General features: G+C 52.4%; 2 pseudogenes; both read left to right on the plus strand.

Moving 5' to 3' along the window:
* Positions 1 to 24,721, plus strand: part of LOC136303663 (uncharacterized) — a 265,948-nt pseudogene that overhangs the window by 96,823 nt on the left and 144,404 nt on the right.
* LOC136303635 (olfactory receptor 14A16-like) lies at positions 10,389 to 11,374 on the plus strand (annotated as a pseudogene).

Below are 24,721 nucleotides of genomic sequence, written 5' to 3' on the forward strand. Positions count from 1 at the left end.
GAGACAACTAGGATACATATGTGAAAGGACATTAGAAGGTGACAAAGGCAATTGTTTGGTTACGGACCAACATATTTGTCACTTTGAAACACATCCAGGCAAACAGAAAACTTCATTGGTGTATACAGGACAGGGGTGCATCTGTCTAAGGACAGCATGCCCCATCATAAGGGTAGATAACCAAACTGTAAAAGAGATGCAATTCAATTTGTGTGTTTGTAATTTTGTTAGAATTAGGGGATGTGATTTTTCCTATCAAGCACCTGTAGTATCACATCAATAACCACTGTGGAGAAAATACTGCCTGTGCCCATAGGAATGAATCTGACTCTAGTCACTCAGTAGATGAGACATCCTGAATTGAGAGAAATCTTAAAAGAAATTAAGGAAGGGGGGGAAAAAGATGTTAATTACAATACACCATGACACAGAGACCATCAAAGGAGTTTTTAAAAGGCTTGAGGAACATGTATCTCATCATTGGTGGGATGAGCTTTTTGGGTGGTCTCCGACAGCAACCGGTATACTAAATACCTTAGTCCACCCTATAGTTGTGTTACTTATTTTAGTTAGTATAAGTTTAGTTTTATCTGTGGTGATACTTATTTGGAATTGGAGGATGCTACAAAGAGTAACAGCCTTAACTTCACTATCGAAAGCGTATGGATTGGTCTTGAGAGACACTAGTTGTACAACTTGGATAGATGAAGAAGACTCTATGTATTGAGTAAAAGAATTTACTCACTTTAAAGAGGAGGTGAGAGTTGAAACATTAATTTTGAAGAATTAAAGATTTTAGTTAAACCAGATATTGCTGAAGTAAGACAGATAGACTTCCCTTTTGATAAGCAGAAGCCAGATTTAAGGAACTGATAAATCATGAGGCCTGTCAACTTATGTTTGTGTATTCTGACTAATCAATAGGCTTCAAGAAGGACAATGAATTCATAAATCAAATACTCCTGGGAAAACAGGATTCAGTTGTCACACAACACTAAAAGGTTAAAAAGTCAAAGCGATGAAGACTCACTCACTTCATCATTTTGAGACCCTGCCCCATAAAAAGAACCACCGACCCATTTCAAAGAACAAACAACGCATGCTTAATAGCTTTTGGCTAATTACCATACGAGGCGGGGAATGGGATATACTAAAGTCATGAATATACATTTGTGTTTTGGGTATTCAATACTTCTGTACATAAAAAGACCCTGTGATCTTCTGTGAGCGCGCGTGTTTGGGAGCTATCCCGCACACTGCCCGGCGTTGTAATTAAACATACACTTTCTAACTTTAAACTGTTAGAGAGTCTTTTGTCCGTCATAGTTGGATATTGGCATTGGGGCGATATTCATATTTTTTTAATAATTCACCGCCTCTCCCTGCCCCCAGAGCCCCCTTTTCCTTGACAGAGAGATCCCCTGGACCCCTATTCCTGCCCTTCCCAGCACCCAGCCCCGCCTATCCCAACAGTGAGGACCCCTATTCCAAACCATCCCGGGTTTCCCCACATTTGGATGGGAGTAGGGACACTGGGGACGCTTGGAGCCCCCTTTCCTGGTCACAGGAACCCTCTTAATCCCACCCATCCCACCTCTACCCACCCCTTTTCGCAACCCTGGAAGCCCCAAAGCCCCTTCCCTGCTCTCCCAGCTCTCCCCGTTGCCCCTTTCCTTCAGCCGTGACGCCCCAGCCCCCAAATGTCCGTGTCCCCCCAGTTCTCCTCTCCCTGCGCTCCCTCCCTGTGGCGCTGTCGGAACCCGGCCCGGGCTTCCCCCAGTTCCTGTCCATGGGCTCCCTGGATGGGATTCCCTTCCAGCGCCGCCACTGCCAGCGGAGCCGGGCGGAGCCGCAGCCGCCGGGGATGGCGGCCAGAGCCCAGCCGGGATTTTGGGATGGCCAGAGCCGGCACAACGACCGGCACTGGCACGGGGCCACCAGGGAGCTGCAGATGCTGCAGGAGCGGCACAGCCAGAGCGGGGCTCAGCGCGGGGAGCCGGGGCTGGGGGATCTGTGGGGCTGCCACGGCACCTGGGCTGAACTGGGGATCCCTGGGACTGCGCCGGCACCTGGGCTGAACTGGGGGACCCTCAGTGGGTCCCACATCCCCCTGTGCCTCCTCTCCCACCCCCTTCCCATTGTTCCCCCCAAACTTACGCTCCCCCGATCTCAGTCTGGAGTGACCCAGCCCGTGGCCATCGTGTCCTGGCTGGGAGGAGGAGGAGGAAGAGGAGGGACAGAGAAGGAGGAAGAGGGGGAGCAGAAGGACCTGGAGGAGGCAGAGGAAGCACCACGTGCGTTCCCCGCTCCCTGAATCGGCAGCTCCTTCGCCCGGACACCATTGGCCCCATTCCGCAGGTGCCCGGAGAGAGGGAGCTCGCCCCAAATATCCCGGGGGGGTCCCCGGGAGGTGTTTTTGGGGGGTCCCGGTGTCGGCAGAGCCCCGGCGGGGGGCGGGGGAATGCGGGTCCCCCCAGGTGGGGGTTGGGCTTCCCGGGCCAGGCCCTCCGAGCTCTGCCGGGGCCACGTGGGGAGCGGCGGGACCGGCGGGGGGACACCGGGTTTGGGGAGCCCGGCAGAGATCCGGGCTTTGGGGACCCCCTGAGCGGGACCCCAGAGACAGGAGAGCCCCAGGAGCCCAAAGCGGGGACCCCGAGAGGGGGGGACCCCTGGGATTGCCGGGACCCCGTTGGGGGTGCTGGGGCTGGAGGGGCGGGATGGCCGGGAAAGGGGTTCGGGGCTCCCGGTGCCGGCAGTGGCTGCTCCCAGGATGAGCCCAGTTGTCCCCCCCGTGTGGTTCCAGTTTCCTGGGCACTCCCAGTATGAGCCCAGTCAGTCCCAATATGATCCTGGTCACTTCCCCTCACTCCCTGTAGGATCTCTCTTGCTCCCGGTATTACTTCACTAATCACTCCCTATCATTCCCCATTATGATACAGTTTTCCCCCAGCACGGTCCAAGTTGCTCTCAGTTCCTCCTACTATCGTCTGCTGTGTTCCCAGTTCTCCCAGTTGCCCCTAGTATAGTCCTAGTGCCTCCCAGTATAATGCCAGTCTCTCCCAGCAGGGCCCCAGTCCCTCACACACACCCCGAGTTACCCCCAGCAGATTCCCAGTGGCTTCCAGTGTGGTCCCAGTCACCACTTGCATGGTCTCAGACACTCCCAGTATATCCCAGTTGCCCTTGTAGTCATTGCCAGACACTGCCAGTTCCCTCAGCAAGGTTCAGTTGCTCCCAGTTTTATCCCAGTCACTGCCAGTACCCCCCAGTTTTCACCAGTATGCATCCTGTCATTCCCAGTGTCTCCCAGTGTATCCCCTGTTGATCCTCACCATGGGTCTGGTAGCTCTCAGTAACCCACAGGCAGGGTCCAGTCACACCCAGTAAAATCCCAGTATGATGCCAGTTGCCTCACGTGTAATCCCAGTGTCTCCCTGTCAATGCCAGCATGAACCCAGTAGCCTCCAGTAGGATCCCCATGACTTCCAGTCTCCCAGTATATCACTGTCTCTCCTAGAATGTTCCCAGTCATTCCCAGTTTGTGTCATTGTGATTCCCGTCATTCACAGCCACTCCCAGTCAATCGCAGTGTGAGTCCAGTCAGTCTCAGTGTGATCCCAGTCTCACCCAGCATTGGCCCAGCTGCTCCCACTATGATGCCAGTTGCTGCCAGAATAGTTCCAGTTGTTCCCAGTTTTTCCCAGTATGTTCCCAGTTGTCCCTAGAATAGTCCCAGTCCCTCTCAGCATGGTCCCAGTCACTCCCAGTTACCCCTACCATGGTCCCAGCTGTTCCCAGTGTGGTTCCATTCCCCCCAGTATGATTTCAGACACTCCCAGTATATTCCAGTTATCCCAGTCAGGTTCTGGTTACCTCAGAATGACCCCAGTCTTTCCCAGTTACTCCCAGTTGCCTCCAGCATGATCCCAGTTTCTGGCAGTTGCCCGAAGTGTGGTCCCATTTGCTCCCAGTATTTTTCCAGTTGCCCCAGTTGTGGTCTCGTTCCCCTCAGCATGGTTCCAGTGCCTTCCAGTTGATGCCAGTTGCTCCCAAGGTGTCCACATTTTCCTCCCAGTAACTCCCAATAACCCCCAGTCAGGATCCAATCACACCTGCTGTAATCCCAGTGCCTCCCAAGATGATCCCAGTTGCACCCAGTCACCTCCAGTTTGGTTCCAGTCACCCCAGTAACTTCCAGATATTCCCAGTATGATTCCAGTCATGCCCAGAGTGACTCCATGTCACTCCCAGTGTGGGCCCAGTTGCACCTTGTCACTTCCAGTATACTTCCAGTCATGGAAGTACACTTCCAGCACCTTTCCAGTCATTCCCAGTCTGAGTCCAGTAGGATCCCAGTCACTCTCAGACACTCCCAGTACTATTTCAGTCACTCCCAGTATGATCCCAGCCAGTTCCAATAGGATCCCAGCAGGACCCCAGCATGGGCACAGCTGCTCCCATCATCATCCAGCCTGATTCCAGTTGCTCCCATTTACCCCCAGTGTGGTTTCAGTCTCTCCCAGTGTATCCCAGTTGCTCCCAGCATGTTCCCAGTTCCTTCCAGTTTTCCTCAATTGCTTCCAGCTTGATCCCAGATGCTCACAACCACTCTCAGTCACCCTCAGTGCAACCTCTGTGTCCCCAAATAAGATCCAGTATGATCCCAGTCTCCCCCAGCAGGACCCAGCCTCTCCCACTGTGATTCCAGTAGGATCCCAGTTACCCCCAGCATGGTTCCAGTTGCTCCCTCTTCTTCCCAGTGTGGTCCCAGTTGCACCCAGTTGCTCCTAGTATTGTCCAAGTAACTTCCCATATAATCACAGTCCTTCCAAGCGCGGTCCCAGTCATGTCCAGCTGCCCCCAGTGCAGACCCAGTCACTCCCACTTGCTCACAGGTCTCCCCAGCGTGGTCCCAGCTGTTCCCAGTGTGGTTTCAGTCCCCCCATTATGGTCACAGACACTGCCAGTATATCCCATTTGCCCTCGGTATGCTTGTTGTCATTCCCAGTCACTCCCAGTTGCCCGTGTAATGTTCCAGTTACGAAGTACAGCCCAGTTCCTTCCAGTGATGCCACTGCGGGGATCCCCCACCCCTCTCTGCATTCCCCCCTCCCAGCTATCCAAGCTCCCGAGAGGAGCCCCAAGGGCTGGAAGTGCCCAGCCAGGGTCCCCAGCAAGGCCCAGTGTGGATGTGCAGCGCCCAGTTTTCCCAGTTTCCCTCTCCTTTTCCCCGGGCCGGGTTCCCCCCGGCCCCAGCGGGTCGGAGCAGCCGAGAGCCCCGCGCTGCCCATCCCAACCTGTCCTGGTTCCATCCCTGCTCCTCCTGTGGCTGCCAGGGCTTTGGGAACGGGGCACCCAGGGTGTGCCTGCGCCTGGGGGAGGAGGAGGGCTGGGAGAGGAGAGATGGAGAAGGAGAGCGAGAAGGGATGGAAGCAGGAGAAGGAGGTGGGGTTAGAGAGGAGGAGGAGGAAGGGGTGGAAGAGGAGAAGCAGGAGGAAGAGGAAGAGGAGGGACAAAGGAGAATCAGGGAAAAGAGAAGAACCATGAGGTCGAGCACTCCCTGAATTTGCAGGCCCCCTCCCATGGGATGGTCACCCCCCATCCCACAGGTGACTGGGGAGGGGGAGCTGGGCCCAGATATCCTGTGGGGTCCCTGGGTTGGGTTTTTTTAGGGGGAATATCTGGAGAATGAAGAACTGCAAAGCTGAGTGAAAAATGCCCCTTGGGGGGACACTGGGAGTTGCCAGTGGCAGCTGCTGGCAGAGGCAGCCTGGAGGAGCAGAGCCCTGTGTCCCCCAGGAGCCCACAGTGGGGACCCCAGAGAGGGGGGAGCGCCACCATTGGCGGGACCCTCAACAGCCTGGAGAGGGGCAGGGGGGACTCCTTGGACCCCCTGCACCCCAAAGCAGAGAATAAGGGGAGAAAAGACCCCAGGACCTACCTCCAAATTCCCCAGCATCCCTAAGTGGCAAGGCAGAAGAGGGGAACTTTTTCGATTCCTGGGACTCCCAGCAGCCTGGGGAGGGCAGGGACTGAGTAGACAGGGGACCCACAATACAAGCGTGACCCCCAGCAGCTGGGACAGGGGGGAACCCCCGAACACCAAAGGGAAGAGAGCAGAGACAGGGAACTCCTGGGAGGCATTTTCAGGGCTGAATCTTGGTGTTTGAGAGGTTTTTATGGACCCTCGATGCCCAATGACCTCTAGAGATTGACTTGGGCAGAGGGACCTTCAAACTCAATTTGCTTATCGCTTGTATTTCCCCTAACCAGGATTTCCCATTCCCAGAACTTGACTGGATGTAGGATAAGGCTGTGATGAAGAGGAATGATCCCCAGCACAGCCAGGCAGGTGAGGAGATACTCAGTGCCCCTTTTCCCCTCTCTCCTGCTCCATCTCCCAGCCCAGCCTGGCCCCCGGCTGCAGGACAACCCTGCTGCCAACGCCGTCCTGCCAGGGATACACTGAAGGGATCTCCTTTCCCTTCCCTCTGGCACGGAGGCAAATCCCATCCTCTCTTTGTCCTTCCTCCCCCAGACAAGGAGGTGAGGATGGAGACCAGGGAGGACAAATCCCCAGGGGAGAACCTCATGGAAGAGGGTGTTTTTAGCAGCCGTACGGCGCAGAAATCCAATGGGGAGGAAAAGCCCCAGAGATCCCGCAGGAGGAGGGGCTCCAAGCCCATCCCAGGGTGCTCTGGGGAGGAAAGACCAAACCTGTGCCAGAACAGTGGCCGAAGCTTCAGCTGGGGCTCTGAGCTGGTGGTCACTGAGCAGCTTCATGATGGGGAGAAACCCCACAAGTGCCAGGAGTGTGGGAAGAGCTTCAGCCAGAGGTTCAGCCAGATCTGCCACCAGAGGATCCACACTGGCGAGAGGCCCTATCAGTGTCCCCAGTGTGGGAAGAGGTTTCAGACCAACTCCCATCTGCTCCAGCACCAGCGGATTCACACAGAGGAGAGGCCCTTCCGCTGCCCTGACTGCAGGAAGGGCTTCAAGCGCAACTCCACCCTCGTCACCCACCGGTGCATCCACACTGGGGAGAGGCCCTACGAGTGTGGGGAATGTGGGATGAGCTTCAGCCGGAGATCCCACCTGATTCACCACCAGAGGATCCACACCAGGGAACGGCCCTATGAGTGTGAGCAATGTGGGAAGAGCTTCAGCACCAGCTCCAACTTGATCAGCCACCAGAACATCCACGCTGAGGAAAGGCCATACAAGTGTGGGGAATGTGGGAAGGGCTTCAACCAGAGGTCCAACCTGATCATCCACCAAATGATCCACACTGGGGAGAGGCCCTACGAGTGTTCTCAATGTGGGAAGAGGTTTCACACCAGCTCCAGTCTCCTCGTGCACCAGCAGATTCACAGAGAGGAGAGGCCCTTCTGCTGCCCTGACTGCAGGAAGGGCTTCAAGTACAACTCCACCCCTGTCACCCACCGGCGCATCCACACTGGGGAGAGGCCCTATGAGTGTCCCCAGTGTGGGAAGAGCTTCACCCAGAGCTCTAACTTGACCCAACACCAACGGAGGCACCATTAAGGGAAGCCCTGTGAGTGCCCCGACTGTGGGAAGAGCTTCATGCACTGCTTTTACCCTATCCCCCATCAATGGACTCCCATTGGGCAGAGCCCTGGATCTCCACAGACACCTGGATGAACGCAGGGGCAAGAACAGCTACCAGGACTCTGATCAACATTGCAAATTAATTGGGAAGCGATGATTTTTTTTTTCATTTACTGCCAAAAAATATCTTTTCTGCTCTGTTTTTTCTTCTGATGGTATCAAGCTAAGTAGGATGATCAAGGATATGTTTTTCCCACCTGAATAATTTCCATGATTTTGCTATCAGAACACCCAGAACTAGATTAAAAATAAAGAAACTTAGCAAAGAGATCTAAAGCTGAATACTTTACTGGGTTTTGAGCATGAATTTGAGGTTCAGGGGAATATTCAGGAGCATTTAGGTGTTCTGGGAGCATCCAAGCCAAGAGACATGGCCATGATCTTGTAGTTGTTGCAGCAGAACGTGTCCACCTGAGCCCATCTCTTCTCCAGGAATTCTGGTTGTCTGTTAGTTAATACAGTTTGGTTTAATGGTTACTAGAATATTTCTCTGTTAGGACCTTAGAATTCTTTGGAAAGGACAGGGACCTTACAGGGGCCGGTTCTGGGATTGGCATGTAGTTTTGACCACTCAGAAAACGGAATGCGACTTTTAGTAATATCCTTATAAAGCTGAGACTGAGTTCGAGCCCTCTTCTCTTCCGCCCAGCTGGCTTCCAGGTAACATCGTGGGCAGTCAAGGAGGGCCCGGCTTTGGCCCCGCTGCCCCAGGGCGGCCGGGCCCGGCCAGGCCTCCGAGAGCCTCTGCCCGCAGAGGAGGCAGGGCCGGCTGAGCCCTTCTCCCCCGGCTGCTGGCGGCAGGGCTGCAGTCTGGCAGTGTTGCAGTCTAGCAGTGTTGCAGTCTGGCAGGGCTGCAGTCTGACGGGGCTGCAGTCTGGCAGTGTTGCAGTCTAGCAGTGTTGCAGGCTGGCAGTGTTGCAGTCTGGCAGGGCTGCAGTCTGACATTGCTGCAGTCTGGCAGGGCTGCAGTCTGGCAGTGTTGCAGTCTGGCAGTGTTGCAGTCTGGCAGGGCTGCAGGCTGGCAGGGCTGCAGTCTTCCATTGCTGCAGTCTGGCAGGGCTGCAGTCTGACATTGCTGCAGTCTGGCAGTGTTGCAGTCTGGCAGGGCTGCAGTCTGGCAGTCTTGCAGTCTGGCAAGGCTGCAGTCTGACATTGCTGCAGTCTGGCAGTGTTGCAGTCTGGCAGGGCTGCAGTCTGGCAGGGCTGCAGTTTGGCAGTGCTGCAGTCTGGCAGTGCTGCAGTCTGGCAGGGCTGGCCCCGTGTCTGGGGCCTCAGCAGGGATCATCGGGTCCGGTCGGTCGTGGCAGGGCCGTGCCCCGGCAGCCGTGGCCCGAGGGGAGGATGGGATCTCTCTCCCCAACCCACGCTGGGCCTTACAGAGCAGCTCTGAGCCGCTCACCTTCAGATCGAGGGGGGGAAGAAAAGGCATCCACCAGCCTCCCCCCCACCGGCATGGCTTTGAAACCTTTGGGCTGCTGCAAGCTTTAACTCTTTCCTGACACAGATTGAGACTTTCTTAAACTCTACCCCTTCTCAGAGATGAGAGAAAAGGCCAAATTGGAGACATGTAAAAAAGACAATATAGAGATCTCAAAGTCAGTAAAGGAAGAGTTACTTTTAAGTGGTAGAGATGACAAGTTGCCTTTGTTCTAGGCTGAAAATCTTCTATGGATTATGGTAACAGGCTGTAATATGCTAGAATAATCTATTAAATCATGGACAATATAAACTAGGGAGATGATTTGTGGATTTGAGCAAAGGCATCTGTGATGAGCTGAGTGAATATTGAATTAGCAGCTGTGATTTTTGTGACCCCATAAGAGGTTGAATAGAGAGAGAATAAAAGAAGCCCTCAGCCAGTGAAGAACTGACATCTCTGTTCCCTGAGTTGAAAAGTGTCTTTTGCTTTTTTTTTTTTTTTTTGAAACAGCTCATTTTTAGAAGGTACCACCCCAGTCTGTGAATCTACAGCCATATGTAGTCATGGGAAAGGCTACATGATGTGGGAAGCTGCACAACTGCAGAATCTCCTGGGCAGGATGCTTTTGTGTGAGTTGGAAGGCACAAGCAGACTGTTTCTCTTGGGGAAAGTTACCAAACAACAGGAGTGACTTCTCTCTCTCCAAGACTGAAGGAAAGACTGTTTTATAAGTGGTGCTGACCTAGAGTTCTGAGTTTTGCCTCTTTACATGGTTGGTAGAAAATGAACAGTTTGTAGTGGGAGAAAGGATTGGGTTTAGAAATTAATTTGTGGGTTTTTTTCTTTCCTGATTTTCTTCTCTTAGTGTATGTTAATAAAATCTATTGGTTTTTACTTCTAAGTTGAGCCTGCTTTTGCCTTTTTCTCCCAAAATCCTATCTCCCAGTAAGCAAACAAATTTGGCAAATGTAAAACCAGCATATAAATGGTGCTGTGACTCAGATAAGCAAACCTAAACCATAACACCAGAGAAACTCTATAAACAAGTCGGAATGACAAACCATGTTCCCTCACTCTCCACTCATCACTTTCCCTCACAGAGCTTGCTCTCTTCTCCCTGGGGGCAGCAGAAATGCAGAGGGTTTCTAATATCCAAGAATACCAGGAGAGATATGTGTGAGCTTATAAAGAGAACTGCAGAATTCTGGAACACAAAAGGGTGTCTGTGTGTTCAAGGGGACGGTATAGAGGAAATGGCTTTGATTTTGGATACAGCTATCTCCTCTAAATCTTCACTATCCTATTCTCTATGGCAGTATCCAATGCCCAGAGACAGCAAATGTGCAACAGCAGCTCCATCAGCCACTTCCTCCTGCTGGCATTGGCAGACACGCGGCAGCTGCAGCTCCTGCACTTCTGCCTCTTCCTGGGCATCTGCCCATTCCTGGGCTGCCCTCCTGGGCCACGGCCTCGTCATCAGCGCCGTAGCCTGCGGCCACCACCTGCACAGCCCCCTGTTCTTCTTCCTGCTCAACCTGGCCCTCAGCGACCTGGGCTCTATCCTCACCACTGTCCCCAAAGCCATGCACAATTCCCTCTGGGACACCAGGACCATCTCCTATGCAGGATGTGCTGCCCAAGTATTTTTTTAGTTTTCTGCGCTATAACAGAGTATTTCCTGCTGACCATCATGTGCTATGACCACTATGTGCCATCTGCAAACCCCTGCACTACAGGACCCTCCTGGGCAGCAGAGCTTGTGCCCACATGGCAGCAGCTGCCTGGGCCAGTGCCTTTCTCTATTCACTGCTGCACACAGCCAATACATTTTCCCTGCCCCTGTGCCATGGCAATGCCCTGGGCCAGTTCTTCTGTGAAATCCCACACATCCTCAAGCTCTCCTGCTCCAAGTCTTACCTAAGGGACCTCTGTCTTACTGCTGTTAATGCTTGTTTATTATTTGGCTCTTTTGTGTTCATTGTTTTCTCCTATGTGCAGATCTTCAGGGCAGTGCTGAGGATCCCCTCTGAGCAGGGACAGCACAAAGCCTTTTCCACCTGCCTCCCTCACCTGGCTGTGGTCTCCCTGCTTGTGAGCACTGCAGTGTTTATTCATCTGAAGCCCTCCTCCATGGCCTCCCCATTCCTGGATCTGTCAGTGTCCGTTCTGTACTCGGTGGTACCTCCAGCCCTGAACCCCCTCATCTACAGCCTGAGGAACCAGGAGCTCAAGGCTGCAGTGTGGAGTCTGTTGACTGGATGGTTTTCGGGAACATTAAACTGCTGGCAATTTCTGCCAATCACTTGTAATAGACGTCTTCTTTGATGCTTCTTGTTGTTTTGGTTGTGGGGTTTTTTTCCAGTGTTTTATATTTTAATCTTGTTCTCAAAAAGTGTCACTCTCTGTGCCATTTCCCATTTTGTTTCTCTCCACCTCCTCTGTGGCCACAGACTGTGTCAATGAGGGGCTGCACTCTTGGTGGCTTTAAAGGAACTCAAGGATCTCCCAGCCAAGTTTCCTGCAGAGCTGCCCCTTTTGTTCCCTTCTCTGCAGCTGCAGCAGCAATGTTTGTGTGCAGAGCTGGGGGCAGATCAGTGCTGGCACAGCAGCTGTGCCCAGGAGCAGCAGCCCTTGGTGTTGGCAGTGCTGCTCCCGTGGCCCTGCCCCGCTGCCCTCCTGGCCCTGGTGTTGCTGTAGGGCCTGAGTGCTCTCGGTGCCGGGCACAGGGCTGGGGGTGGCAGTGCCGGGGCTGCAGCAGGGACAGGCCATGGGCTCTGCTGGGGCAGCTCTGACGCCTCAGGGCAGGGCCTGGGGGCTCCAGGCTCCTTGCCCAGGCTCTCTCCAGAACACGCCCAGGCCAATGCTCTGCACAGAAAAGCCCTGTGAGCAGCCCCAGGGTGGCCGTGGGCAGGCTGGGGGCAAACAGCAGAGCTGGGACTCTGCAAGGTCCCTGGGGGAGACGGGAAGGAGCAGCAGAGCAGGGGCTGATCCATCCCCACTGTGCTGGACACCCCAAGGCAGCGTCCCAGAGCGTCCTCATGCACCTGCCAACAACATCCCCCCTCTGCAGCCCTGGCCTCTCCCCCAGCTCACACAGGGGCCGCATCCTTGCAGGCACAGACACGGCAGCACAGGCTCAGGAGCCCCTGTTTGCAGTGCCCAGAGCAGGCCTGAGCACCCCCATGGTGTTGGTGTGGGGAGATGAACCTGAGGGAGCACAAATGCCATCAGCCCCTGGGGCCAGGAAGGGCTGGGGGACAGGACGGAAACCACTCAGCTTTGTCGTGCCCTCGGAAGTCAGCCAGAAAGTTTGTTCCCATCAACTGTGAGTTTCCTGTGACATTGCAGATGTTGTTGCTCAGAGCCAGGACTGCCTGGCAGCCACCCCCAAACTACCCTGAGCATTTCCATTGCTTCACCTTGGCTTTCTTTACTCTTCCCTTGTCCAGATTTCTTCCTGTTGCCCATCCCTGTTTTCTCCCCTGCAAACAGCCAATCCCTGCTTGTCCTTTCCCCTCTGCCTCCACTCCCCATTTCAGTTTCTAAATTGGCACCATGGGAACGTCCCTTGGGGAGCAGGATCACCCTCCAAGTGCTTCAGGAATTGTCTACAGGCTCCTGCAGGGCCTGGCGCTGCTCCCTTGCCAGAGGCACCACAGGCCAGGGGGGCACATCTGGGCTGCCGTGTCTGGCTCTGGGGCTCCCTGTTCTGGGCCATGAGGAGAAGCTGCAGACACTGCAAGACTGACAGGATGGGCTTTGGGGCTATGAGGAGAAGCTGAGGGACCTGGGCTGCTGCACCTTCTGAAGAGGAGGCCCAGGCGTCATCCTGCAACTGCTGCAAGGGTGGTTTCAGAGAATCACAGAATCAGCAAGGTTGGAAAAGACCTTGGGCATCGTCAAGTCCAACCCATGCCCTGACACCACCTTGTCTCCCCTCAGCCTCCTCTTCTCCAGGAGAAACAACCCCAGCTCCCTCAGCCCCTCCTCACAGGACTTGTGTTCCAGACCCCTCACCAGCCTTGTTTCCCTTCTCTGGACATGCTTCGGCCCCTCCATGTGCTTCCTAACTTGGGGGGCCCAGAACTGGACACAGCACTTGAGGTGCTGCCCAGCCAGTGCTGAGCACAGGGGAAGAATCACTGCCCTGCTCCTGCTGGCCACACTGCTCCTGATCCATAGGAGTGCCAAGGGTTGGATGAGGGAAATTGTGGGGAGGGCCTGGGGACAAAGTCTGATGGATTGTCAGCCATGAAGGGTCTTGATTTTCATATCTATTCAGACTGCATCAGAAGGTGCTGGGGGTCAATATCAATTGCATATTGCTGATATCAATCTATAAACAGGAAAAGGAAAACTTCACAGGACAAAACAGTTCTCTCTGCATTGTTTTCAATATATTATATTCACTTTGAATACACTTCTGAAATCTAATTAACCATAGAATAACTGAAAAATTAAATTATTCTCAGGGACATGATTTGTTCAACTTTTTTGAACAAATGTTTTTGAGCTTTCTTCACTGATTTCCTGTACGGAAGAGCTCAAGAAAGAAGAGTCCTTTGCAGTAGTAAAATTCATCAGCAACCTCCAAGGGGCTGAGGATCCATCCTCATCAGAGCAGGAATGAACAGCAATGGGCACAGTTTTTTGTCTGCTCCAGCTTTGGGATGGGCCCTGGGCCTGGAGCAGGAGCAGCTCCGCAGGGCCCCAAGGCCGGGGCTGTTGTGCTGGCCTGGGCAGATGGGATGGCAGCAGGGGCTGCAGAGCTCTCAGGACCTCAGGGACAGGGGAGCAGGGCACACAGGGAGCCTCCTCTTCCCTTGGCCCAGCACCTTCCCCATGGCTGGGGCTGAGCCCTCTCTGAGCTGCAGCTGCTGCTGTGCCCTTGCGAGGGGCTGAGGCCGTGGGGCCCCTGCCCAGAGCCGCCTGCCCTGAGCAGAGCTGTGGGGCCAGAGCCGGCTGGGCCGTGCTGGGGAGAGGCCCTTGGTGCTGCGCAGAGCTCAGGGCAGCTGGCACAGCTTGCAGGGAGCTGGGCTGGGCTCAGACAGCCTGGCACAGAAACCATCAGTGTCCATCTCAGCCTGTGGGAGCGTGCAGGGGCAGGACTCAGCCCAGGCCTTGTGGGGCAGGGCCGGCGCCTGTGGAAGGCGTTGAAAACAGGCAAGTGGCCCACAGAGGAGGCTGCTCTGTGCCCTTGGTGTCATGGACAGAGCAGGGAGGGGGCCCAGGACATTTGTCACCCATGGCAGCCTCTGTCCCCAGGCGCTGGCAGCCCCGGCTGCTCAGCCCAGGTTTGCGGGGCAGTTTGGCTGTGGCCCAGCTCCATCCTCCTGTGGGGCTCAGGGCCTGTTGCTGGCCATGGCCAGCCCTGCCCGGCCTCTCTGCTGGCCCAGAGCCCGGCACAGCCTGTGAAAGGAGGTGATCAATAGTTCACTCATGTAAGCATGAGTTAACTATTAGGAGTCACCAAATATTAATCACATGCCTAAGAAGCAGGATGCACCTTTGCCTTGCCTAGACAAGAGAAACAAAACCTATTGTCAGCAGGATTCCTGAATTTTCAGGGGGAGCTCAGCTGTCCTCTGGCTCACGGCAGGGGCAGACAAGAACCACCTGCACCAAATTCAGGTGTTTGCTGCTTGATTGAGTCGTACTTGTGAGAGGTGTGGGCTTTGAGTCCCCGAGGGCGGATTGAAAGACCCGAGAAGACTGGGGTCTCCCAGATTTAGTCCTGGGTAAAAGCAACGATACCCTTAAGGAATAATAGGGTTGGAGCCCCCACGGGTTGGGGTGGAGTCCCCACTGCTGGGTTTAGAATCCCCCAGGACTGGGGTGGGTGTTAGACTGGAAAGAGCAGGGATAAATAACTTGACAAATTATGAAGGAGCAGATAGTGCTTGAGTAGGAGGACAGTGGCTGAGGATAAGAAGAGAATTACCAGGATCATCTCTTGTTGTGTGGAAAAAAAGATGTTGTTTCCCGGAGCTGGGAAATTCAGGAAGAAAATGGGGAGGAAAGGTGGAGAAAGTTTAAAGTTAGGCTTGCGTGGAAGAGAAAAGAGAAAGGAGGGAGAGAAGTAGCCAGGAGTGACAATGGGATCATGGACAGATAGAAGTCCAGAGGATAATGGAGATGGATTGTTAATTTTTTATCCTTAAACCCTAAATTATATTCCTAAGGAGGGAAAATTGTCAAAAACATCTGTGATTATTCAAGCGGTGAGTGGATAGGATGAGTGAGTGCACTTTAGTAGAGGTGAAGGATAGGTTTGAAATGCACAAATTCCACTTTGTTCCCAATTTTGAGCGTAATTTTGTTCCTAATTTTGAGCGTAATTTACTGGGGAGGGATTTGATGGCTAAAGTGGGAATGCAAATTAATAACGGTGAGAAATGACACAGAAAATATGAAGAGAATTTACCTCACCCTCAGGAATTTGGTTGTTGCATTTAGGATTAAAATTAGATTTTGAATTAAAATTTGAATTACATTTGGTTTTTTGGGGAGAGTAGGAAAAGGTAGCTGAAAAGGCTTTTTTTCTGTGAAGCTGCCTAATTTCCTTGCTAGAAAAGGGGGCTTGGAGTGTCTGAAAAGAAGGCGCAGTTGGTAAAGAAAAAGGTGAAGTAGTTGGGAAAATGTCTGGGACAGGTTTTGACTGGAGAGTTACATGTGTGCATCAATCAAGAAAGAATACGAGGAATTTGACATGTACCATTACCCCAGACCAAAAAAAGAAAGATTGACAGCAGTTTTTGGAGTTGGTAAAGTATTGCAGAGCATGGACTGAGGATTTTTCTGTTTTACACCTTTATATGACTTTTTAACCCAAGACAGTCTTAATCTGTCAAGATGATTTTTTGCCTTTTCATTTACATACCTTTCATGTATCCTTAGTAGTCCTAGCATGCATACTTGTAATTCCTTAAATCTGCAAATTTAGCACAGCCCTGGTGTTCTGTTAGGCCAGGAGACCTGTTGGAAATAACTGTGTAGTTCTTAGCTTTTGCTGTTCTGTGTTGGCTTTTGCAAATTATTTTGATGTAGTACAGTTTGTCATCTCTTTTTAACTGATTTTGATATAGTATAATTTGTCATCCCTTTTTGGTACTACTCTAATCCCTGTGGACATTGCATATTTCAGTGTGATAAATGTATTATAGTTTAGGGTTTTGCTAAATATTGAAATAGAGTACATTGTAAAACAATAAATATATATTATAAAAATGATAAACATAACCATAAATATAACCATAACTATAAATGATATTGTTTAATAGAAAATAATAACATTAAAATATTAAAATATGCTGTGTGTAATTAACTTTTGCACAAGTGACTGTGGTTGTGAAATAATGACTGATGACTTTATTTCTTTAACTGACTGACAATAGAGAAATCGCTGATGTTGATTGAAAGAAAAACCTTGCCTAAAATGTCTGGATGATTAGATAACATTGAAAAAAAAACCTCTGACAAATAACACCAAAAGAGACAAGAGGAATCCACCACCGACCCTTTGGCCATCAATAACTGTCAAACCAGACCAGGCAGCCTCGAGAGGAAATAAAATACAAAAGTCTCAAAATCACATCTGCGCTGTGACACGTGCTTTAGGAAGATGAGGTCAGGGGTCAAACTAAGCTAAAGAATTCCACGAAAATGTGCACTCAAAGACATGTTTAAATGTGTATAATCTTCATGAATATGCATTTGATCAATTGTCTCGTGTTGCAATGCAAGATGTAACCAAAAGTTTGTATTCTCTTACCATCTGTTTAAACCAGGTGGGGCAGTGTTCTTTATCTCTTCCATGACCCATGCCTCACAACTCCAAGGGGAGGTATGTTCTGCTAATGGGCCAGTTGATAAAACCAGGTGGGGCAGTGCTCTTTATCTCTTCTACGACCCATCCTCCCTCCGGGCAGATATCTTCTGTTAATGGGCCATTGAGTCTCATTGCATGACTGATAATATTACATCATCCCATTGTGAGATGCTCCACCCAGAGGGAGGAGCCAAATATTCCTACCTGGATATAATCTGACATTGAAAACACCAGAAGGAGCCTGTCCCCACTGGATTCCCAGAGGAAGACCAGACCCATCTACACCACTACTGGACCTTCAGAGGAAAACTACACCCTTCTACAGGAGTGTTGCTTCAGGAAAACCACATCTGTCACTCCAGGAGGACTGCAGGTACAACTTGATTGGAGCACTACCAAGACACGGACTCCCCGAATGTCAGGTTGTATTCTGACTCTACCAGAGTTTGGTTTGGGGTTTTTTTATACTTCAACTTTAGTTATTTATTAATTTTATAGTTTAGTCTGCGAGAAAGAGAAAGATGCCCTGGGAGAGCCAGACAGGTCAGGAAGAAGTCAGTGCCCCTTTCCCCCTCTCTCCTGCTCCAACTCCCAGCCCAGCATGGCCCCCGGCTGCAGGACAATGCCGTCCTGCCAGGGATGAGCTGAGGGGTTCTGCTTCCCCTTCCCTCTGGCACAGAGGCAAATCCCATCCTCTCCTTGTCCTTCCTTCCCCAGCCAAGGAGCTGAACATGGACACTGGGAAGGACAAATCCACGCAGCAGAACCTCATGGAAGAGACTATTTTGAGCAGCTCTGCAGTGCAGGAATCCAATGGGGAGGAAAAGCCCCAGAGATCCCACAGGAGGAGGGGCTCCAAACTCATCCCAGGGTGCTCTGAGGAGGAAAGACCAAACCTGTGCCAGGAAGGTGGACACAGCTTCAGCCGGGGCTCTGAGTTTGTGGTCCATGAGCAGCATGGATGGGGAGAAGCCTCACAAGTGCTTGGAGTGTGGGAAGAGCTTCAGCCAGAGGTCCAACCTGATCAAGCACCAGAGGATCCACACCGGGGAGAGGCCCTAGGAGTGTCCCCAGTGTGGGAAGAGGTTTCAGACCAGCTCCAATCTCCTCAGGCACCAGAGGATTCACACAGAGGAGAGGCCCTTCCGCTGCCCTGACTGCAGGAAGGATTTCAAGCAAAACTCCCAGCTCGTCACCCACCGGCTCATCGACACTGGGGAGAGGCCCTACGAGTGCCCCCAGTGTGGGAAGAGCTTCACCCAGAGCTCTGCCTTGACCCAACACCAGCGGAGGCACCATTAAGGGAAGCCCTGTGAGTGCCCCGACTGTGGCAAGAGCTTTCTGTGTGTCTCCAACCTCATTCCCCATCAGAGTACCCACACCGGGAAGGACCCTGGGGACCCACATTCACTGTGATCCCCGCTGGGAGGACACCTGTCCCTTTCCCTGCCCCTGGCAATGATGTGAGGTGGGATGGAAGACCGTCAGAGTCTGGTCATGGCCCTGTCATTGTATTCAGTCTAAACTCAGGTCATTGCCAAGGCCAGGAAAGGGACTCTCTCTCTCTCTCTCTCCCAAGGAGAAGGGTGTCCTTTCCAGGCAGGTAGAAATGCATGGCCAGGAAGAGCCAGTCAGTTGTAGTAGGAGTTGTTGTAGTTTACCATGTACACCGTTTGTATTATGCCTTCTGTTATTAATATTGTTTCTGTTCCTATTTGTTGCTTATCTTGTTGCTGTTCTCAATAAATTTTTCTTATCCCAGCCTGGGATTTTTGCCTCTTGTACTTTCAGTGGGAGGCTGGAGGTCAGCGAGGGCCGGCACGGTTTTAGCAGGAGCAGGAAATTGGGGAATCCCATTCCTAAAGCCCGGCCCGTGGAAACCGAGCATCACAGCTGCGGCCAGCCCTGGCTACCCTGGCAACAGCCTTGGGAGTGGGTCCCTGGCTGGGGGCTGTGGAACCTCTTCCCTCTGGGGCCCAGGGACAGGACTGCAGGGAACGACTGGAGCTGAGCCGGGGCAGGTTTCGGTTGAATCTGAGGGAAAGGTTTTTCCCCCAGAGGCTGCTGGGGCACTGAACAGGCTCCCAGGGAAGGGTCACAGCTCCAGGGCTCTCTCAGCTCCAGCAGCGTTTGGACACCGCTGCCAGGGCCAGGCCGGGATTGTTGGGGTGTCCTGTGCAGGGCCAGCAGTTGCACTCCAGGGTCCTGATGGCTCCCTCCCAACTCAGCCAGTTCTGTGCTTCTGGGATCCCATGGCCCTGGAAATGGGACTGCAAATGGTTGCCATGGCAAGGGACTCTGGCTCCAGGCCTGAGCTGGGATGGTCAAGAGCCCTGTGGTCAGAGGCAGTCCCAGCAATGCCCTAGGGACATCCCAGGGCACCTTGGGCTGCAAAGGCACCCATCTGTCACAGGCACTCACGGGGGCTCCACGGTGACATCCCAGGAGTGCCCAGGCTGCCAAAGAGCTGGGATGTCCCAGACACTCACAGGGCTTCCTGTCGTGGGCAGAGTGGGAAAAGCTTCAGGCAAAAGCTTCACTTCTTCATGGGAGAAACTCCTGCTGAGTCATGAGCGGGAGAAATGACACCCAGCAGCCACCATGGACCCTCGAATTCCTCCAGGACACCTAGACGTTAAAAATTCCATCTCAGAAAGGAGACTGGGATCAGCCAGATCCAGTCCTAGCCCCAGACTTTGTCAAAGGTTTATGTGTAAAAGACCGGACTGGTGGAATTGAACCAAAATGCAAGTTGTTCCACAGGATTAATGATGGAACACCAGATGCATTTCTATAAATACAGCTATGATTGATTCTGATCAGGATTAGACAGAAAGATTCATTTACACCACAGAGCAAATTTTAAAAAGTTATTTACTCCACAGTATAGGAGCTATAACAATTATTAGAATATAGTGCTCTAGGAAGCAATTTTGAAGTAAGCAGGGCCTTGCTGGAGTTGTTGGAGCCCATTCCAGGCAGAGCCTCCCGCTCCAGCAGGAACTGCCTTTCCTGTGCCAGGACCAGGACAGATCCTGCTGCAGGAAAAGCCCCAGGCCAGCCCCAACACAGGGAAGGGCTCAGGCACAAGTGCGGAGTGCCGTGCTGGGAGCTGTGCCAGGGAGAGCCTGAGGCACCAAAGGCACCTTGGCAGCAGCAGCTGCTTCCAGGCCATGGCCAGAAGCCTCCCTTGGCAGCCCGGCCTGGTGGCCACCACTGCACAGCTGCTGCCTCAGGGCTCATTTCTGCCTGGGCTCTGCCCCAGCCCACACAGTGTCACCTCAGCCCTGACTCTGGCACAGCCGCTGTGCCTGAGCCCTGCAAAGCCCAAAGGTCACCTCTGCCCCCCTGGCTCTGGCAGCCCCTGGGGCAGGGGGGAAAGGCCAGAGAAGGGGCTGGCTTTGGCTGCTGGATGTGGGCTCCAGCAGAGACAAGGAGGAGTCAAGGGAGTGGATGGAGTCCAGTGAACAGCCCCTCCTCCCCATGCAATCCTGGAATGGTTATAAATCCTGGAATGTGTCATAAATGATCAGCCAACTTCATAAAACAAAAGAATATATTAAAAATTGACCAAAAAAAAAAACCCCAACAAACCCCTCGATAAAGCCACTAGCAAAATACAGTTCCAATCCTGCGATCGGCACTGGGTGAACCACAGATCCGGCCCCTATGGCAGCGAATTCCCCCTGGTTCACAATTTCGGTCAGTGCAGGGTCTACTTTTATACACCTTTTCTGGTTTGCACAATCTATTACTTCACCCGTCTTTGTTCCTCTGGTTCTTGATGCATATTCACTGGGTTCCTTTTCTGGTCACTGGTCTGGTGAATAGTTTTTTCCAGGGAGGGACAGGCCTTTGTCTGGGCGTCTGGGAGTCTGGTATTCAGATGTACATCCTTGATGAGGTAGAAGAGATTGATAACAGGTGTTGATCACCTGGCCAACGATCGCTGATGGCTGTGCTTATCTCAGACAGCCCCATCTCCCATGGATGCCACCCTCCTTTGTCTCGAGAGTGGGCGACTCTCTCGGATTGCTGGCAAAGGCAGTCCTTCCAGGAATGTTTCATTCCTTAAACCTAAAAATATGGTTTTATACAGCATATCATGATAAACACGAATTAATTCCAGGACATTTATCACAGATGGGAAGAGCTCTGCAGTGCTCATCTCATCCAAATCCCTGCCATGAGCAGGGACATCTTTCACCAGATCAGGTTGTTCAGAGCCCTGTCCCAGCTAGACTGGAATGTTTCTAGGGATAGGGCATTGACCACCTCCCTGGGAACCTGTCCTGCTGGATCACCAACCTCATCATCAAAAATCTCTTCCTTATCTCTCCTTATCTGAACCTCTCTTCCTTTAGTTTAAAACCACCACCCTCTGTCCTATTGGGACAGGCCCTACTAAAACCTTTCTCCACCACTGCATTCCCAATGAGCCGGGTTTCCATGGCAATTGCCAGGACAGGTGACCCAGGTGTGGTGTCCCAGGGAGGGCTGCCATGGGAACAGTGGCCAGCACTGCCCCTTTCTGTCTGGCTGAGCTGCCTTTGGCCCTGGCAGTGGCGTTTGCTGCTGGTTCCGCGGCGCCTGAGCAGCCAGCGCGGCACAGGGCAGGTGGCCATGGCACAGCCCCCAGCAAGGGATCCCCTCTGGCTCTGGCCACTGACACCAGCCCTGGGCAAGAGGCGCAGGCACTGGGCTCAGGGCAGTGTCCATGGCCACAGCCCCTCACTCCTGGCCCAGGCCAGGCCTGCAGTGCCCTTCCCCACAACCTGTCTGCACAGAAGCACTCCCAGGCCTCTCTGCATTTCCCTTCCCCTCACTCTGGGGACATTCACACACCTCCCAACAACCCAGCTGCAGCTCAGAGCTGCAAGGAGTTCAAAGTTTGTCTGTCCTTCAGGAGTTGGTCTAATTCTGCCTTCAGCCAACTCTGGATTTGTGTTTATTGTACAACTTCCTGTGTGTCTAAAACATTCTTTGTTTGGTTGTTTCTTGGGGAAGGGGAACCTCCTTGTTGGCACCTTGGGTTTAGCACACCCATTTGAGGAGATTGTCTGAAATTTAGGAGTTTTAGATTGCTAAAAAAGGAAGAAAACCCCTCTTTGCCTGAGTGCAGCCAGTTCTCCAAGCAAAGCAGGTCCCAGGTGAGAGAGGAGAGACAGGATGGGCTTGTGGAATGTGGAGCAAGGTTGTCCATACTGGGTCAGACCTCAAGGCACAGCTTCACTGAGCAGGCCAGACCTCCTTAGGAGAGTCCCTGGGTTAATTTCAGCCACTTAATGCCGCAATCACTTCTTCTCTAAACAAAACAAACACACCCTTGAAAATAGGAATGTGGGTTTATTTGAAGCTCTTTGAAAGATTTCTCCATTACTCCAGGAAAAAAGACTTCCTAAAGAACTGCACTAGAGCAGAGGGAAATCAAGGCACAGCCATGGTTTGTCAGGAGTTGCTTGATCCTCATGAGCCCCGTGGTGCATTTGGTGCTGAGCCCTGGAACCTCAGGGCCTGAGAGGAGATTGCACAAACCTTTCCAGGAGTCAAAGTCGGAATAAAAACCCAAAGTGCCTGGAAGCATTAATGGGTCCCACTGATGTCCATGTCCAAAACAGGCTCCTCATGGAGTCCTTGGAGGAGAGAATTGGAGACCAGGATTGCACAAAAGCCTCTCAGAGACTCAGTGTGGGAAAGAACAAAGTACCTTAAACACCTTGAGTATCTCAAAGCATTAATGAGCCCACTGAGTGTCAATGCAAAGCTCTAAATTGACTCGTTAAAGCAGATAATAGGAGGCCAAGATTGAACAAACCTCTAAGAGACTCAGTGGCACAATAAGTACTTCAATTAACCTGACTACCTTGAAGGATTAATGAGCCTGAGTATTGTCACTGGCTAAGAATCTCAAGGAACTAATTAAAGCAGATAATTGGAGGCCATGATTGCACAAACCTCTCAGAGACTCCAAGGCAAAAGCCAAAATCCAAGGTCCTTTGAAGAACCTGCAGTCCCTGGGAGCATTAAGGAGCCCCCCGGGGCCATTCCTGACCAAGGCTCCCCAGGGACTCCTTCCAGCAGATCCTTGAGGCCACTGGGATGGGAGGGGGATGCTGAGGGCAGGACAAAGGCTGACAGTGCCCAGCCTTGCTGGGGCTGTGCCAGGAGGCACAGGGCCTCAGGACAAGGTATCTCCTCACAGCCCTTGGTGGCACAGAGGCTGCTGTGCCCCAGGACACCAGGACTTGGCTTCTCCTGGGCACTGCCAGCCTTGCCAGGGCCCTTGGCCATGTCCGGCACAGCTTGTCCTGCGCTGTCCCCCAGCTGCCGCTGTGTCCCTGCAGGCTGCACACTCCCATCTCTCTGCCCCCCTGGCTCTGCCCTGACATTGCCAGCCCTGCCCTGACCTCTGCCCAGGGCGCCTCTGCAACCCCCACAACCAATGGGCTGGGGGTGGGAAAGTGTTCCTGAGGGCACAGGGAGGGGACAGCTGGGCTGGACTGACCCCAGGGATGTCCCATTCCTTGTGAGGTCATGGTCAGCAATAAACTGAGGGAAAAGAAGGGGGATGGGGGTGGTGGTGAGGGCTGCGGATGTCTTTTACTGAGACATTTCTCATACCAAGTACAAAGTGCATGAATTCGCTCCTTTCCTGCCAGGAGCTGGCTGGACATTGTCTGCTGGTGGGAAGGAGAGAATTGATCTCATTTGTTATTTCTGTGCTTCCACATGTGACCTTTGCCTTTTGAGGCCCTTACTGTGGAGGGTGGTCACAGCACGGACACGCAGCAGGACAATGACCAAACTGCCACAGCACCCCAGCCTTGCACCCACAGAAGGGCTCTGCGAAGGGGAGTGTGGAGCTGGGAGGAGCAGATGTGGAAAGAGCCAGCGCCATTGTCCCTGGCTGTGCTGGCTCTGCTGGGAGCCTCTTTCTTTCACATCTGCAAAAAAATCATTATTTTATTCAGATACACAAGGAACAAAGCTTTTGAAAGTCATTGAGATACTGAATAATGGCAGATATTCATGTGGAAATACTGTGAGTAATGATATTTGTTTGCGGAAAACATACAGTAAGAATATATTAGGAAAATGCAACAATGAAAAAAAAGGACAAAAAGGCTGAGATTGAAAAAAGTTACATTCAGAAGGTTCTGCAGAAGAAAAGAGGCAGTTTATGGCTTCTGAAATCCAGTCAGCAGTTTCCTCATGGAATCCAGGAGTTCCTAATTCCTCAGACTGGAGATGAGGGGCTTCAGTGCTGGAGGCACCACTCAGTTCAGAACTGAGAGGGCCAGATCCAGTGATGGGGAAGAGATGGAGGGAGGTTCAGGTGGGCAAATAAACCACTGCTGACAAACAAGGACACCACAGCCAAGTGAAGGTGGCACATGGAAAAGGCTTTGTGTCCCAGGAGGCCCCACTTTGCCCAAGCAGAGCCTTGCATCCGTGAGATTCCATGTTGTCACAGTGGTCTGCTGAGTTCCATGGGGCTGTGCTGTGTCACAGTGGACACTGAGTTCCACGTGCCCTGGCACTGTCCAAGTGGCCCCTGGCTTCCATGAGGCCCCGCTGTGTTTGCAGCTGACACTTGGCTCCCCAAGATGTCATTGTGTCACAGTGGTCTCCTGGGTGCCAGGAGGCCCCGCTGCGTTGATGCCTTACAGAACCTAGAAATAAAGTATCACCCTTTGGAGACAATATTATAGAGGAGGTAATAGAAAGGCTGATCTTTATTGGACACCTCCAAAAAGCAGATATGGGAAATGTCCACAAAACAGCCATCACCACCCACCCCCCAGGGAGAATACAGTTTTACAAATTTAGCAGATTAGCATATT

The sequence above is a fragment of the Chamaea fasciata genome, unplaced genomic scaffold, assembly GCF_029207755.1.
Source record: "Chamaea fasciata isolate MVZ Bird 193981 ecotype frontalis unplaced genomic scaffold, bChaFas1.0.hap1 SCAF_40, whole genome shotgun sequence".
Classification (NCBI taxonomy): domain Eukaryota; kingdom Metazoa; phylum Chordata; class Aves; order Passeriformes; family Sylviidae; genus Chamaea; species Chamaea fasciata.